The sequence below is a fragment of the Scyliorhinus torazame genome, chromosome 3 (assembly GCF_047496885.1).
Source record: "Scyliorhinus torazame isolate Kashiwa2021f chromosome 3, sScyTor2.1, whole genome shotgun sequence".
In the NCBI taxonomy this organism is placed as follows: domain Eukaryota; kingdom Metazoa; phylum Chordata; class Chondrichthyes; order Carcharhiniformes; family Scyliorhinidae; genus Scyliorhinus; species Scyliorhinus torazame.
Genome location: NC_092709.1, coordinates 366,604,489 through 366,624,728, shown reverse-complemented (window position 1 = coordinate 366,624,728; position 20,240 = coordinate 366,604,489). Strand labels below are relative to the sequence as shown.

The 20,240-nt window shown below is 47.6% G+C and overlaps 1 protein-coding gene across 1 annotated transcript in view; it reads right to left on the bottom strand.

Moving 5' to 3' along the window:
* Window positions 1–19,237, bottom strand: part of LOC140409369 (probable N-acetyltransferase camello) — a 91,316-nt gene extending 72,079 nt beyond the window's left edge. Inside the window, exon 1 of the mRNA XM_072497814.1 lies at window positions 19,094–19,237. The gene's annotated coding sequence lies outside the window, so the exon portion shown is untranslated. The remainder of the gene's footprint in view (window positions 1–19,093) is intronic.
* Between the last annotated feature and the right edge of the window lie 1,003 nt (window positions 19,238–20,240).

Below are 20,240 nucleotides of genomic sequence, written 5' to 3'. Positions count from 1 at the left end.
TCTGTTCACACACACAGTAACTCACACTGACCCCAGTCTGTTCACACACACACAGTAACTCACACTGACCTCAGTCTGTTCACACACACACAGTAACTCACACTGACCCCAGTCTGTTCACACACACACAGTAACTCACACTGACCTCAGTCTGTTCACACACACACAGTAACTCACACTGACCTCAGTCTGTTCACACACACAGTAACTGACACTGACCCCAGTCTGTTCACACACACAGTAACTCATACTGACCTCAGTCTGTTCACACACACAGTAACTCACACTGACCTCAGTCTGTTCACACACACAGTAACTGACACTGACCCCAGTCTGTTCACACACACACAGTAACTCACACTGACCTCAGTCTGTTCACACACACACAGTAACTCACACTGACCTCAGTCTGTTCACACACACAGTAACTCACACTGACCTCAGTCTGTTCACACACACACAGTAACTCACACTGACCTCAGTCTGTTCACACACACACAGTAACTCACACTGATCTCAGTCTGTTCACACACACACAGTAACTCACACTGACCTCAGTCTGTTCACACACACAGTAACTCACACTGACCTCAGTCTGTTCACACACACAGTAACTCACACTGACCTCAGTCTGTTCACACACACAGTAACTCACACTGACCCCAGTCTGTTCACACACACACAGTAACACACACTGACCTCAGTCTGTTCACACACACACAGTAACTCACACTGACCTCAGTCTGTTCACACACACACAGTAACTCACACTGATCTCAGTCTGTTCACACACACACAGTAACTCACACTGACCTCAGTCTGTTCACACACACACAGTAACTCACACTGACCTCAGTCTGTTCACACACACACAGTAACTGACACTGACCTCAGTCTGTTCACACACACAGTAACTCACACTGACCTCAGTCTGTTCACACACACACAGTAACTCACACTGACCTCAGTCTGTTCACACACACAGTAACTCACACTGACCTCAGTCTGTTCACACACACAGTAACTCACACTGACCTCAATCTGTTCACACACACACAGTAACTCACACTGACCTCAGTCTGTTCACACACACAGTAACTCACACTGACCTCAGTCTGTTCACACACATAGTAACTCACACTGACCTCAGTCTGTTCACACACACACAGTAACTCACACTGACCTCAGTCTGTTCACACACACAGTAACTGACACTGACCCCAGTCTGTTCACACACACAGTAACTCATACTGACCTCAGTCTGTTCACACACACAGTAACTCACACTGACCTCAGTCTGTTCACACACACAGTAACTGACACTGACCCCAGTCTGTTCACACACACACAGTAACTCACACTGACCTCAGTCTGTTCACACACACACAGTAACTCACACTGACCTCAGTCTGTTCACACACACAGTAACTCACACTGACCTCAGTCTGTTCACACACACACAGTAACTCACACTGACCTCAGTCTGTTCACACACACACAGTAACTCACACTGATCTCAGTCTGTTCACACACACACAGTAACTCACACTGACCTCAGTCTGTTCACACACACAGTAACTCACACTGACCTCAGTCTGTTCACACACACAGTAACTCACACTGACCTCAGTCTGTTCACACACACAGTAACTCACACTGACCCCAGTCTGTTCACACACACACAGTAACACACACTGACCTCAGTCTGTTCACACACACACAGTAACTCACACTGACCTCAGTCTGTTCACACACACACAGTAACTCACACTGATCTCAGTCTGTTCACACACACACAGTAACTCACACTGACCTCAGTCTGTTCACACACACACAGTAACTCACACTGACCTCAGTCTGTTCACACACACACAGTAACTGACACTGACCTCAGTCTGTTCACACACACAGTAACTCACACTGACCTCAGTCTGTTCACACACACACAGTAACTCACACTGACCTCAGTCTGTTCACACACACAGTAACTCACACTGACCTCAGTCTGTTCACACACACAGTAACTCACACTGACCTCAATCTGTTCACACACACACAGTAACTCACACTGACCTCAGTCTGTTCACACACACAGTAACTCACACTGACCTCAGTCTGTTCACACACATAGTAACTCACACTGACCTCAGTCTGTTCACACACACACAGTAACTCACACTGACCTCAGTCTGTTCACACACACAGTAACTCACACTGACCTCAGTCTGTTCACACACACACAGTAACTCACACTGACCTCAGTCTGTTCACACACACAGTAACTCACACTGACCCCAGTCTGTTCACACACACACAGTAACTCACACTGACCTCAGTCTGTTCACACACACAGTAACTCACACTGACCTCAGTCTGTTCACACACACACAGTAACTCACACTGACCTCAGTCTGTTCACACACACACAGTAACTCACACTGACCCCAGTCTGTTCACACACACAGTAACTCACACTGACCTCAGTCTGTTCACACACACAGTAACTCACACTGACCTCAGTCTGTTCACACACACAGTCACTCACACTGACCCCAGTCTGTTCACACACAGACAGTAACTCACACTGACCTCAGTCTGTTCACACACACACAGTAACTCACACTGACCCCAGTCTGTTCACACACACAGTAACTCACACTGACCTTAGTCTGTTCACACACACAGTAACTCACGCTGACCTCAGTCTGTTCACACACACAGTAACTCACACTGACCCCAGTCTGTTCACACACACAGTAACTCACACTGACCTCAGTCTGTTCACACACACACAGTAACTCACACTGACCTCAGTCTGTTCACACACACACAGTAACTCACACTGATCTCAGTCTGTTCACACACACACAGTAACTCACACTGACCTCAGTCTGTTCACACACACAGTAACTCACACTGACCTCAGTCTGTTCACACACACAGTAACTCACACTGACCTCAGTCTGTTCACACACACAGTAACTCACACTGACCCCAGTCTGTTCACACACACACAGTAACACACACTGACCTCAGTCTGTTCACACACACACAGTAACTCACACTGACCTCAGTCTGTTCACACACACACAGTAACTCACACTGATCTCAGTCTGTTCACACACACACAGTAACTCACACTGACCTCAGTCTGTTCACACACACACAGTAACTCACACTGACCTCAGTCTGTTCACACACACACAGTAACTGACACTGACCTCAGTCTGTTCACACACACAGTAACTCACACTGACCTCAGTCTGTTCACACACACACAGTAACTCACACTGACCTCAGTCTGTTCACACACACAGTAACTCACACTGACCTCAGTCTGTTCACACACATAGTAACTCACACTGACCTCAGTCTGTTCACACACACACAGTAACTCACACTGACCTCAGTCTGTTCACACACACAGTAACTGACACTGACCCCAGTCTGTTCACACACACAGTAACTCATACTGACCTCAGTCTGTTCACACACACAGTAACTCACACTGACCTCAGTCTGTTCACACACACAGTAACTGACACTGACCCCAGTCTGTTCACACACACACAGTAACTCACACTGACCTCAGTCTGTTCACACACACACAGTAACTCACACTGACCTCAGTCTGTTCACACACACAGTAACTCACACTGACCTCAGTCTGTTCACACACACACAGTAACTCACACTGACCTCAGTCTGTTCACACACACACAGTAACTCACACTGATCTCAGTCTGTTCACACACACACAGTAACTCACACTGACCTCAGTCTGTTCACACACACAGTAACTCACACTGACCTCAGTCTGTTCACACACACAGTAACTCACACTGACCTCAGTCTGTTCACACACACAGTAACTCACACTGACCCCAGTCTGTTCACACACACACAGTAACACACACTGACCTCAGTCTGTTCACACACACACAGTAACTCACACTGACCTCAGTCTGTTCACACACACACAGTAACTCACACTGATCTCAGTCTGTTCACACACACACAGTAACTCACACTGACCTCAGTCTGTTCACACACACACAGTAACTCACACTGACCTCAGTCTGTTCACACACACACAGTAACTGACACTGACCTCAGTCTGTTCACACACACAGTAACTCACACTGACCTCAGTCTGTTCACACACACACAGTAACTCACACTGACCTCAGTCTGTTCACACATACAGTAACTCACACTGACCTCAGTCTGTTCACACACACAGTAACTCACACTGACCTCAATCTGTTCACACACACACAGTAACTCACACTGACCTCAGTCTGTTCACACACACAGTAACTCACACTGACCTCAGTCTGTTCACACACATAGTAACTCACACTGACCTCAGTCTGTTCACACACACACAGTAACTCACACTGACCTCAGTCTGTTCACACACACAGTAACTCACACTGACCTCAGTCTGTTCACACACACACAGTAACTCACACTGACCTCAGTCTGTTCACACACACAGTAACTCACACTGACCCCAGTCTGTTCACACACACACAGTAACTCACACTGACCTCAGTCTGTTCACACACACAGTAACTCACACTGACCTCAGTCTGTTCACACACACACAGTAACTCACACTGACCTCAGTCTGTTCACACACACACAGTAACTCACACTGACCCCAGTCTGTTCACACACACAGTAACTCACACTGACCTCAGTCTGTTCACACACACAGTAACTCACACTGACCTCAGTCTGTTCACACACACAGTCACTCACACTGACCCCAGTCTGTTCACACACAGACAGTAACTCACACTGACCTCAGTCTGTTCACACACACACAGTAACTCACACTGACCCCAGTCTGTTCACACACACAGTAACTCACACTGACCTCAGTCTGTTCACACACACAGTAACTCACGCTGACCTCAGTCTGTTCACACACACAGTAACTCACACTGACCCCAGTCTGTTCACACACACAGTAACTCACACTGACCTCAGTCTGTTAACACACACAGTAACTCACACTGACCTCAGTCTGTTCACACACACACAGTAACTCACACTGACCTCAGTCTGTTCACACACACACAGTAACTCACACTGACCTCAGTCTGTTCACACACACAGTAACTCACACTGACCTCAGTCTGTTCACACACACACAGTAACTCACACTGACCTCAGTCTGTTCACACACACAGTAACTCACACTGACCTCAGTCTGTTCACACACACAGTAACTCACACTGACCTCAGTCTGTTCACACACACAGTAACTCACACTGACCTCAGTCTGTTCACACACACAGTAACTCACACTGACCTCAGTCTGTTCACACACACAGTAACTCACACTGACCTCAGTCTGTTCACACACACACAGTAACTCACACTGACCTCAGTCTGTTCACACACACAGTAACTCACACTGACCTCAGTCTGTTCACACACACAGTAACTCACACTGACCCCAGTCTGTTCACACACACAGTAACTCACACTGACCTCAGCCTGTTCACACACACACAGTAACTCACACTGACCTCAGTCTGTTCACACACACAGTAACTCACACTGACCTCAGTCTGTTCACACACACAGTAACTCACACTGACCCCTGTCTGTTCACACACACACAGTAACTCACACTGACCTCAGTCTGTTCACACACACAGTAACTCACACTGACCTCAGTCTGTTCACACACACACAGTAACTCACACTGACCTCAGTCTGTCCACACACACAGTAACTCACACTGACCTCAGTCTGTTCACACACACACAGTAACTCACACTGACCTCAGTCTGTTCACACACACAGTAACTCACACTGACCCCAGTCTGTTCACACACACAGTAACTCACACTGACCTCAGTCTGTTCACACACACAGTAACTCACACTGACCCCAGTCTGTTCACACACACACAGTAACTCACACTGACCTCAGTCTGTTCACACACACAGTGACTCACACTGACCTCAGTCTGTTCACACACACACAGTAACTCACACTGACCTCAGTCTGTCCACACACACAGTAACTCACACTGACCTCAGTCTGTTCACACACACACAGTAACTCACACTGACCCCAGTCTGTTCACACACACACAGTAACTCACACTGACCTCAGTCAGTTCACACACACACAGTAACTCACACTGACCTCAGTCTGTTCACACACACAGTAACTCACACTGACCCCAGTCTGTTCACACACACAGTAACTCACACTGACCACAGTCTGTTCACACACACAGTAACTCACACTGACCTCAGTCTGTTCACACACACACAGTAACTCACACTGACCTCAGTCTGTTCACACACACAGTAACTCACACTGACCCCAGTCTGTTCACACACACACAGTAACTCACACTGACCTCAGTCTGTTCACACACACACAGTAACTCACACTGACCTCAGTCTGTTCACACACACAGTAACTCACACTGACCTCAGTCTGTTCACACACACACAGTAACTCACACTGACCTCAGTCTGTTCACACACACAGTAACTCACACTGACCTCAGTCTGTTCACACACACAGTAACTCACACTGACCTCAGTCTGTTCACACACACAGTAACTCACACTGACCCCAGTCTGTTCACACACACACAGTAACTCACACTGACCTCAGTCTGTTCACACACACACAGTAACTCACACTGACCTCAGTCTGTTCACACACACAGTAACTCACACTGACCTCAGTCTGTTCACACACACACAGTAACTCACACTGACCCCAGTCTGTTCACACACGCACAGTAACTCACACTGACCTCAGTCTGTTCACACACACAGTAACTCACACTGACCTCAGTCTGTTCACACACACAGTAACTCACACTGACCTCAGTCTGTTCACACACACAGTAACTCACACTGACCTCAGTCTGTTCACACACACACAGTAACTCACACTGACCTCAGTCTGTTCACACACACACAGTAACTCACACTGACCTCAGTCTGTTCACACACACAGTAACTCACACTGACCCCAGTCTGTTCACACACACAGTAACTCACACTGACATCAGTCTGTTCACACACACACAGTAACTCACACTGACCTCAGTCTGTTCACACACACACAGTAACTCACACTGACCCCAGTCTGTTCACACACACAGTAACTCACACTGACCTCAGTCTGTTCACACACACAGTAACTCACACTGACCTCAGTCTGTTCACACACACAGTAACTCACACTGACCCCAGTCTGATCACACACACAGTAACTCACACTGACCTCAGTCTGTTCACACACACACAGTAACTCACACTGACCTCAGTCTGTTCACACACACACAGTAACTCACACTGACCTCAGTCTGTTCACACACACACAGTAACTCACACTGACCTCAGTCTGTTCACACACACACAGTAACTCACACTGACCCCAGTCTGTTCACACACACAGTAACTCACACTGACCTCAGTCTGTTCACACACACAGTAACTCACACTGACCTCAGTCTGTTCACACACACAGTCACTCACACTGACCCCAGTCTGTTCACACACAGACAGTAACTCACACTGACCTCAGTCTGTTCACACACACACAGTAACTCACACTGACCCCAGTCTGTTCACACACACAGTAACTCACACTGACCTCAGTCTGTTCACACACACAGTAACTCACGCTGACCTCAGTCTGTTCACACACACAGTAACTCACACTGACCCCAGTCTGTTCACACACACAGTAACTCACACTGACCTCAGTCTGTTAACACACACAGTAACTCACACTGACCTCAGTCTGTTCACACACACACAGTAACTCACACTGACCTCAGTCTGTTCACACACACACAGTAACTCACACTGACCTCAGTCTGTTCACACACACAGTAACTCACACTGACCTCAGTCTGTTCACACACACACAGTAACTCACACTGACCTCAGTCTGTTCACACACACAGTAACTCACACTGACCTCAGTCTGTTCACACACACAGTAACTCACACTGACCTCAGTCTGTTCACACACACAGTAACTCACACTGACCTCAGTCTGTTCACACACACAGTAACTCACACTGACCTCAGTCTGTTCACACACACAGTAACTCACACTGACCTCAGTCTGTTCACACACACACAGTAACTCACACTGACCTCAGTCTGTTCACACACACAGTAACTCACACTGACCTCAGTCTGTTCACACACACAGTAACTCACACTGACCCCAGTCTGTTCACACACACAGTAACTCACACTGACCTCAGCCTGTTCACACACACACAGTAACTCACACTGACCTCAGTCTGTTCACACACACAGTAACTCACACTGACCTCAGCCTGTTCACACACACAGTAACTCACACTGACCCCAGTCTGTTCACACACACACAGTAACTCACACTGACCTCAGTCTGTTCACACACACAGTAACTCACACTGACCTCAGTCTGTTCACACACACACAGTAACTCACACTGACCTCAGTCTGTCCACACACACAGTAACTCACACTGACCTCAGTCTGTTCACACACACACAGTAACTCACACTGACCTCAGTCTGTTCACACACACAGTAACTCACACTGACCCCAGTCTGTTCACACACACAGTAACTCACACTGACCTCAGTCTGTTCACACACACAGTAACTCACACTGACCCCAGTCTGTTCACACACACACAGTAACTCACACTGACCTCAGTCTGTTCACACACACAGTAACTCACACTGACCTCAGTCTGTTCACACACACACAGTAACTCACACTGACCTCAGTCTGTCCACACACACAGTAACTCACACTGACCTCAGTCTGTTCACACACACACAGTAACTCACACTGACCCCAGTCTGTTCACACACACACAGTAACTCACACTGACCTCAGTCAGTTCACACACACACAGTAACTCACACTGACCTCAGTCTGTTCACACACACAGTAACTCACACTGACCCCAGTCTGTTCACACACACAGTAACTCACACTGACCACAGTCTGTTCACACACACAGTAACTCACACTGACCTCAGTCTGTTCACACACACACAGTAACTCACACTGACCTCAGTCTGTTCACACACACAGTAACTCACACTGACCCCAGTCTGTTCACACACACACAGTAACTCACACTGACCTCAGTCTGTTCACACACACACAGTAACTCACACTGACCTCAGTCTGTTCACACACACAGTAACTCACACTGACCTCAGTCTGTTCACACACACACAGTAACTCACACTGACCTCAGTCTGTTCACACACACAGTAACTCACACTGACCTCAGTCTGTTCACACACACAGTAACTCACACTGACCTCAGTCTGTTCACACACACAGTAACTCACACTGACCCCAGTCTGTTCACACACACACAGTAACTCACACTGACCTCAGTCTGTTCACACACACACAGTAACTCACACTGACCTCAGTCTGTTCACACACACAGTAACTCACACTGACCTCAGTCTGTTCACACACACACAGTAACTCACACTGACCCCAGTCTGTTCACACACGCACAGTAACTCACACTGACCTCAGTCTGTTCACACACACAGTAACTCACACTGACCTCAGTCTGTTCACACACACAGTAACTCACACTGACCTCAGTCTGTTCACACACACAGTAACTCACACTGACCTCAGTCTGTTCACACACACACAGTAACTCACACTGACCTCAGTCTGTTCACACACACACAGTAACTCACACTGACCTCAGTCTGTTCACACACACAGTAACTCACACTGACCCCAGTCTGTTCACACACACAGTAACTCACACTGACATCAGTCTGTTCACACACACACAGTAACTCACACTGACCTCAGTCTGTTCACACACACACAGTAACTCACACTGACCCCAGTCTGTTCACACACACAGTAACTCACACTGACCTCAGTCTGTTCACACACACAGTAACTCACACTGACCTCAGTCTGTTCACACACACAGTAACTCACACTGACCCCAGTCTGATCACACACACAGTAACTCACACTGACCTCAGTCTGTTCACACACACACAGTAACTCACACTGACCTCAGTCTGTTCACACACACACAGTAACTCACACTGACCTCAGTCTGTTCACACACACACAGTAACTCACACTGACCTCAGTCTGTTCACACACACAGTAACTCACACTGACCTCAGTCTGTTCACACACACAGTAACTCACACTGACCTCAGTCTGTTCACACACACAGTAACTCACACTGACCTCAGTCTGTTCACACACACAGTAACTCACACTGACCTCAGTCTGTTCACACACACAGTAACTCACACTGACCCCAGTCTGTTCACACACACAGTAACTCACACTGACCTCAGTCTGTTCACACACACACAGTAACTCACACTGACCTCAGTCTGTTCACAGACACAGTAACTCACACTGACCTCAGTCTGTTCACAGACACAGTAACTCACACTGACCTCAGTCTGTTCACAGACACAGTAACTCACACTGAACTCAGTCTGTTCACACACACAGTAACTCACAATGTCCTCAGTCTGTTCACACACACACAGTAACTCACACTGACCCCAGTCTGTTCACACACACACAGTAACTCACACTGAACTCAGTCTGTTCACACACACAGTAACTCACACTGACCTCAGTCTGTTCACACACACAGTAACTCACACTGACCTCAGTCTGTTCACACACACAGTAACTCACACTGACCTCAGTCTGTTCACACACACAGTAACTCACACTGACCTCAGTCTGTTCACACACACAGTCACTCACACTGACCCCAGTCTGTTCACACACAGACAGTAACTCACACTGACCTCAGTCTGTTCACACACACACAGTAACTCACACTGACCCCAGTCTGTTCACACACACAGTAACTCACACTGACCTCAGTCTGTTCACACACACAGTAACTCACGCTGACCTCAGTCTGTTCACACACACAGTAACTCACACTGACCCCAGTCTGTTCACACACACAGTAACTCACACTGACCTCAGTCTGTTAACACACACAGTAACTCACACTGACCTCAGTCTGTTCACACACACACAGTAACTCACACTGACCTCAGTCTGTTCACACACACACAGTAACTCACACTGACCTCAGTCTGTTCACACACACAGTAACTCACACTGACCTCAGTCTGTTCACACACACACAGTAACTCACACTGACCTCAGTCTTTTCACACACACAGTAACTCACACTGACCTCAGTCTGTTCACACACACAGTAACTCACACTGACCTCAGTCTGTTCACACACACAGTAACTCACACTGACCTCAGTCTGTTCACACACACAGTAACTCACACTGACCTCAGTCTGTTCACACACACAGTAACTCACACTGACCTCAGTCTGTTCACACACACACAGTAACTCACACTGACCTCAGTCTGTTCACACACACAGTAACTCACACTGACCTCAGTCTGTTCACACACACAGTAACTCACACTGACCCCAGTCTGTTCACACACACAGTAACTCACACTGACCTCAGCCTGTTCACACACACACAGTAACTCACACTGACCTCAGTCTGTTCACACACACAGTAACTCACACTGACCTCAGTCTGTTCACACACACAGTAACTCACACTGACCCCTGTCTGTTCACACACACACAGTAACTCACACTGACCTCAGTCTGTTCACACACACAGTAACTCACACTGACCTCAGTCTGTTCACACACACACAGTAACTCACACTGACCTCAGTCTGTCCACACACACAGTAACTCACACTGACCTCAGTCTGTTCACACACACACAGTAACTCACACTGACCTCAGTCTGTTCACACACACAGTAACTCACACTGACCCCAGTCTGTTCACACACACAGTAACTCACACTGACCTCAGTCTGTTCACACACACAGTAACTCACACTGACCCCAGTCTGTTCACACACACACAGTAACTCACACTGACCTCAGTCTGTTCACACACACAGTGACTCACACTGACCTCAGTCTGTTCACACACACACAGTAACTCACACTGACCTCAGTCTGTCCACACACACAGTAACTCACACTGACCTCAGTCTGTTCACACACACACAGTAACTCACACTGACCCCAGTCTGTTCACACACACACAGTAACTCACACTGACCTCAGTCAGTTCACACACACACAGTAACTCACACTGACCTCAGTCTGTTCACACACACAGTAACTCACACTGACCCCAGTCTGTTCACACACACAGTAACTCACACTGACCACAGTCTGTTCACACACACAGTAACTCACACTGACCTCAGTCTGTTCACACACACACAGTAACTCACACTGACCTCAGTCTGTTCACACACACAGTAACTCACACTGACCCCAGTCTGTTCACACACACACAGTAACTCACACTGACCTCAGTCTGTTCACACACACACAGTAACTCACACTGACCTCAGTCTGTTCACACACACAGTAACTCACACTGACCTCAGTCTGTTCACACACACACAGTAACTCACACTGACCTCAGTCTGTTCACACACACAGTAACTCACACTGACCTCAGTCTGTTCACACACACAGTAACTCACACTGACCTCAGTCTGTTCACACACACAGTAACTCACACTGACCCCAGTCTGTTCACACACACACAGTAACTCACACTGACCTCAGTCTGTTCACACACACACAGTAACTCACACTGACCTCAGTCTGTTCACACACACAGTAACTCACACTGACCTCAGTCTGTTCACACACACACAGTAACTCACACTGACCCCAGTCTGTTCACACACGCACAGTAACTCACACTGACCTCAGTCTGTTCACACACACAGTAACTCACACTGACCTCAGTCTGTTCACACACACAGTAACTCACACTGACCTCAGTCTGTTCACACACACAGTAACTCACACTGACCTCAGTCTGTTCACACACACACAGTAACTCACACTGACCTCAGTCTGTTCACACACACACAGTAACTCACACTGACCTCAGTCTGTTCACACACACAGTAACTCACACTGACCCCAGTCTGTTCACACACACAGTAACTCACACTGACATCAGTCTGTTCACACACACACAGTAACTCACACTGACCTCAGTCTGTTCACACACACACAGTAACTCACACTGACCCCAGTCTGTTCACACACACAGTAACTCACACTGACCTCAGTCTGTTCACACACACAGTAACTCACACTGACCTCAGTCTGTTCACACACACAGTAACTCACACTGACCCCAGTCTGATCACACACACAGTAACTCACACTGACCTCAGTCTGTTCACACACACACAGTAACTCACACTGACCTCAGTCTGTTCACACACACACAGTAACTCACACTGACCTCAGTCTGTTCACACACACACAGTAACTCACACTGACCTCAGTCTGTTCACACACACACAGTAACTCACACTGACCCCAGTCTGTTCACACACACAGTAACTCACACTGACCTCAGTCTGTTCACACACACAGTAACTCACACTGACCTCAGTCTGTTCACACACACAGTCACTCACACTGACCCCAGTCTGTTCACACACAGACAGTAACTCACACTGACCTCAGTCTGTTCACACACACACAGTAACTCACACTGACCCCAGTCTGTTCACACACACAGTAACTCACACTGACCTCAGTCTGTTCACACACACAGTAACTCACGCTGACCTCAGTCTGTTCACACACACAGTAACTCACACTGACCCCAGTCTGTTCACACACACAGTAACTCACACTGACCTCAGTCTGTTAACACACACAGTAACTCACACTGACCTCAGTCTGTTCACACACACACAGTAACTCACACTGACCTCAGTCTGTTCACACACACACAGTAACTCACACTGACCTCAGTCTGTTCACACACACAGTAACTCACACTGACCTCAGTCTGTTCACACACACACAGTAACTCACACTGACCTCAGTCTGTTCACACACACAGTAACTCACACTGACCTCAGTCTGTTCACACACACAGTAACTCACACTGACCTCAGTCTGTTCACACACACAGTAACTCACACTGACCTCAGTCTGTTCACACACACAGTAACTCACACTGACCTCAGTCTGTTCACACACACAGTAACTCACACTGACCTCAGTCTGTTCACACACACACAGTAACTCACACTGACCTCAGTCTGTTCACACACACAGTAACTCACACTGACCTCAGTCTGTTCACACACACAGTAACTCACACTGACCCCAGTCTGTTCACACACACAGTAACTCACACTGACCTCAGCCTGTTCACACACACACAGTAACTCACACTGACCTCAGTCTGTTCACACACACAGTAACTCACACTGACCTCAGCCTGTTCACACACACAGTAACTCACACTGACCCCAGTCTGTTCACACACACACAGTAACTCACACTGACCTCAGTCTGTTCACACACACAGTAACTCACACTGACCTCAGTCTGTTCACACACACACAGTAACTCACACTGACCTCAGTCTGTCCACACACACAGTAACTCACACTGACCTCAGTCTGTTCACACACACACAGTAACTCACACTGACCTCAGTCTGTTCACACACACAGTAACTCACACTGACCCCAGTCTGTTCATACACACAGTAACTCACACTGACCTCAGTCTGTTCACACACACAGTAACTCACACTGACCCCAGTCTGTTCACACACACACAGTAACTCACACTGACCTCAGTCTGTTCACACACACAGTAACTCACACTGACCTCAGTCTGTTCACACACACACAGTAACTCACACTGACCTCAGTCTGTCCACACACACAGTAACTCACACTGACCTCAGTCTGTTCACACACACACAGTAACTCACACTGACCCCAGTCTGTTCACACACACACAGTAACTCACACTGACCTCAGTCAGTTCACACACACACAGTAACTCACACTGACCTCAGTCTGTTCACACACACAGTAACTCACACTGACCCCAGTCTGTTCACACACACAGTAACTCACACTGACCACAGTCTGTTCACACACACAGTAACTCACACTGACCTCAGTCTGTTCACACACACACAGTAACTCACACTGACCTCAGTCTGTTCACACACACAGTAACTCACACTGACCCCAGTCTGTTCACACACACACAGTAACTCACACTGACCTCAGTCTGTTCACACACACACAGTAACTCACACTGACCTCAGTCTGTTCACACACACAGTAACTCACACTGACCTCAGTCTGTTCACACACACACAGTAACTCACACTGACCTCAGTCTGTTCACACACACAGTAACTCACACTGACCTCAGTCTGTTCACACACACAGTAACTCACACTGACCTCAGTCTGTTCACACACACAGTAACTCACACTGACCCCAGTCTGTTCACACACACACAGTAACTCACACTGACCTCAGTCTGTTCACACACACACAGTAACTCACACTGACCTCAGTCTGTTCACACACACAGTAACTCACACTGACCTCAGTCTGTTCACACACACACAGTAACTCACACTGACCCCAGTCTGTTCACACACGCACAGTAACTCACACTGACCTCAGTCTGTTCACACACACAGTAACTCACACTGACCTCAGTCTGTTCACACACACAGTAACTCACACTGACCTCAGTCTGTTCACACACACAGTAACTCACACTGACCTCAGTCTGTTCACACACACACAGTAACTCACACTGACCTCAGTCTGTTCACACACACACAGTAACTCACACTGACCTCAGTCTGTTCACACACACAGTAACTCACACTGACCCCAGTCTGTTCACACACACAGTAACTCACACTGACATCAGTCTGTTCACACACACACAGTAACTCACACTGACCTCAGTCTGTTCACACACACACAGTAACTCACACTGACCCCAGTCTGTTCACACACACAGTAACTCACACTGACCTCAGTCTGTTCACACACACAGTAACTCACACTGACCTCAGTCTGTTCACACACACAGTAACTCACACTGACCCCAGTCTGATCACACACACAGTAACTCACACTGACCTCAGTCTGTTCACACACACACAGTAACTCACACTGACCTCAGTCTGTTCACACACACACAGTAACTCACACTGACCTCAGTCTGTTCACACACACACAGTAACTCACACTGACCTCAGTCTGTTCACACACACAGTAACTCACACTGACCTCAGTCTGTTCACACACACAGTAACTCACACTGACCTCAGTCTGTTCACACACACAGTAACTCACACTGACCTCAGTCTGTTCACACACACAGTAACTCACACTGACCTCAGTCTGTTCACACACACAGTAACTCACACTGACCCCAGTCTGTTCACACACACAGTAACTCACACTGACCTCAGTCTGTTCACACACACACAGTAACTCACACTGACCTCAGTCTGTTCACAGACACAGTAACTCACACTGACCTCAGTCTGTTCACAGACACAGTAACTCACACTGACCTCAGTCTGTTCACAGACACAGTAACTCACACTGAACTCAGTCTGTTCACACACACAGTAACTCACACTGTCCTCAGTCTGTTCACACACACACAGTAACTCACACTGACCCCAGTCTGTTCACACACACACAGTAACTCACACTGAACTCAGTCTGTTCACACACACAGTAACTCACACTGACCTCAGTCTGTTCACACACACAGTAACTCACACTGACCTCAGTCTGTTCACACACACAGTAACTCACACTGACATCAGTCTGTTCACACACACAGTAACTCACACTGACCTCAGTCTGTTCACACACACAGTAACTCACACTGACCTCAGTCTGTTCACACACACACTGTAACTCACACTGACCTCAGTCTGTTCACACACACACACAGTAACTCACACTGACCTCAGTCTGTTCACACACACAGTAACTCACACTGACCCCAGTCTGTTCACACACGCAGTAACTCACACTGACTTCAGTCTGTTCACACACACACAGTAACTCACACTGACCCCAGTCTGTTCACACACACAGTAACTCACACTGACCTCAGTCTGTTCACATACACACAGTAACTCACACTGACCTCAGTCTGTTCACACACACAGTAACTCACACTGACCCCAGTCTGTTCACACACACACAGTAACTCACACTGACCCCAGTCTGTTCACACACACACACAGTAACTCACACTGACCCCAGTCTGTTCACACACACAGTAACTCACACTGACCTCAGTCTGTTCACACACACACAGTAACTGACACTGACCTCAGTCTGTTCACACACACAGTAACTCACACTGACCTCAGTCTGTTCACACACACAGTAACTCACACTGACCTCAGTCTGTTCACACACACAGTAACTCACACTGACCTCAGTCTGTTCACACACACACAGTAACTCACACTGACCTCAGTCTGTTCACACACACACACAGTAACTCACACTGACCTCAGTCTGTTCACATACACACAGTAACTCACACTGACCCCAGTCTGTTCACACACACACACAGTAACTCACACTGACCCCAGTCTGTTCACACACACAGTAACTCACACTGACCTCAGTCTGTTCACACACACACACAGTAACTCACAGTGACCTCAGTCTGTTCACACACACACAGTAACTCACACTGACCCCAGTCTGTTCACACACACACAGTAACTCACACTGACCTCAGTCTGTTCACACACACACAGTAACTCACACTGACCTCAATCTGTTCACACACACAGTAACTCACACTGACCTCAGTCTGTTCACACACACACACAGTAATTCACACTGACCTCAGTCTGTTCACACACACAGTAACTCACACTGACCTCAGTCTGTTCACACACACACAGTAACTCACACTGACCTCAGTCTGTTCACACACACACAGTAATTCACACTGACCTCAATCTGTTCACACACACAGTAACTCACACTGACCTCAGTCTGTTCACACACACACAGTAACTCACACTGACCTCAGTCTGTTCACACACACACAGTAACTCACACTGACATCAGTCTGTTCACACACACACAGTAACTCACACTGACCTCAGTCTGTTCACACACACACAGTAATTCACACTGACCTCAGTCTGTTCACACACACAGTAACTCACACTGACCTCAGTCTGTTCACACACACACAGTAACTCACACTGACCTCAGTCTGTTCACACACACACAGTAACTCACACTGACATCAGTCTGTTCACACACACAGTAACTCACAGTGACCTCAGTCTGTTCACACACACACAGTAACTCACACTGACCCCAGTCTGTTCACACACACACACAGTAACTCACACTGACATCAGTCTGTTCACACACACAGTAACTCACACTGACCTCAGTCTGTTCACACACACAGTAACTCACACTGACCTCAGCCTGTTCACACACACACAGTAACTCACACTGACCTCAGTCTGTTCACACACACACAGTAACTCACACTGACCTCAGTCTGTTCACACACACAGTAACTCACACTGACCTCAGTCTGTTCACACACACAGTAACTCACACTGACCTCAGTCTGTTCACACACACACACAGTAACTCACACTGACCCCAGTCTGTTCACACACACAGTAACTCACACTGACCTCAGTCTGTTCACACACACACACAGTAACTCACAGTGACCTCAGTCTGTTCACACACACACAGTAACTCACACTGACCCCAGTCTGTTCACACACACACAGTAACTCACACTGACCTCAGTCTGTTCACACACACACAGTAACTCACACTGACCTCAATCTGTTCACACACACAGTAACTCACACTGACCTCAGTCTGTTCACACACACACACAGTAATTCACACTGACCTCAGTCTGTTCACACACACAGTAACTCACACTGACCTCAGTCTGTTCACACACACACAGTAACTCACACTGACCTCAGTCTGTTCACACACACAGTAACTCACACTGACCCCAGTCTGTTCACACACACACAGTAATTCACACTGACCTCAGTCTGTTCACACACACAGTAACTCACACTGACCTCAGTCTGTTCACACACACACACAGTAACTCACACTGACCTCAGTATTTTTCTCCTGAATATTTGGTTCCTGAGTTTCCAGCGTGTTTGAAGTTCCTGGGTGAATGTGTGTGTGCTGCTTCGATACAGGTTCTGACGACTCTGTGCATTGTTTCGACGTGCAATCGTTTGAGGAACCTTTGCTTGCGGGCGTGTCAGGAGCTAACATCCATGTTGTAACCTCAGCAAAGTTGTTTTCTCCAATCAGCTGCAGCTAAGTTTTGGAAACAGTCCACGGTCACACGTGTTTTGTGGAACGTTGTAGATTGCGCAATGAAACCAGTTTATTTCTGATTGTAACACTATTTCAGTGTCACATTACGGAAGTTGATATTCTGAAAATTGTTTCTGGGTACACATATCTGTGTGTTTGACTGTGATTGAGTGTAAACTTATATCTCAGACACTGTGTATTCATGTGTGATTATTTGTTTGTTTAGAACATAGAATCATCGAATCTACAGTGCACAAAGAGGACATTCGGCCCATCGAGTCTGCACCAGCTCTTGGAATGTGCACCCTACTTAAGCCCACACCTCCACCCTATCCCCGTAACCCAGCAACCCCACTTAACCTTTTTCTTTGGATACCTAGGGAAAATTAGCTAAGCCAATCCGCCTAATCTTTAGGAGCACTTGCTGCGAGTGCTGGATAGTTTTGTCCCACTGCGACGAGGAAGGAATGGGAAGGTGAAGGAGCCTCGGATGACAAGAGAAGTGGAGCTTCTCGTCAAGAGGAAGAAGGAAGCTTCCGTAAGGTTGAGGGAGCAAGGATCTGACTCGGCTCTAGAGGGTTACAAGGTAGCCAGGAATGAACTCAAAATGGACTGAGGGGAGCTAGAAGGGGCCATGAAAAAGCCCTGGCGGGAAGGATTCGGGGAAACCCCAAGGCGTTCTACACTTATGTGAGAAATAAGAGGATGATCAGAGTGAGAGTCGGGCCGATCAGGGATAGTGGAGGGAACTTGTGCCTAGAATCTGAGGAGATGGGGGAGGCCCTAAATGAATACTTTGCTTCAGTATTCACTAGAGAGAGGGACCTTTTTGCCCATGAGAACAGTGTGAACCAGGTTAATAGACTCAAACATGTTGGTATGAAGAAGGAGGATGTGCTGGAAATGTTGAAAAGCCTCAGGATAGATAAGTCCC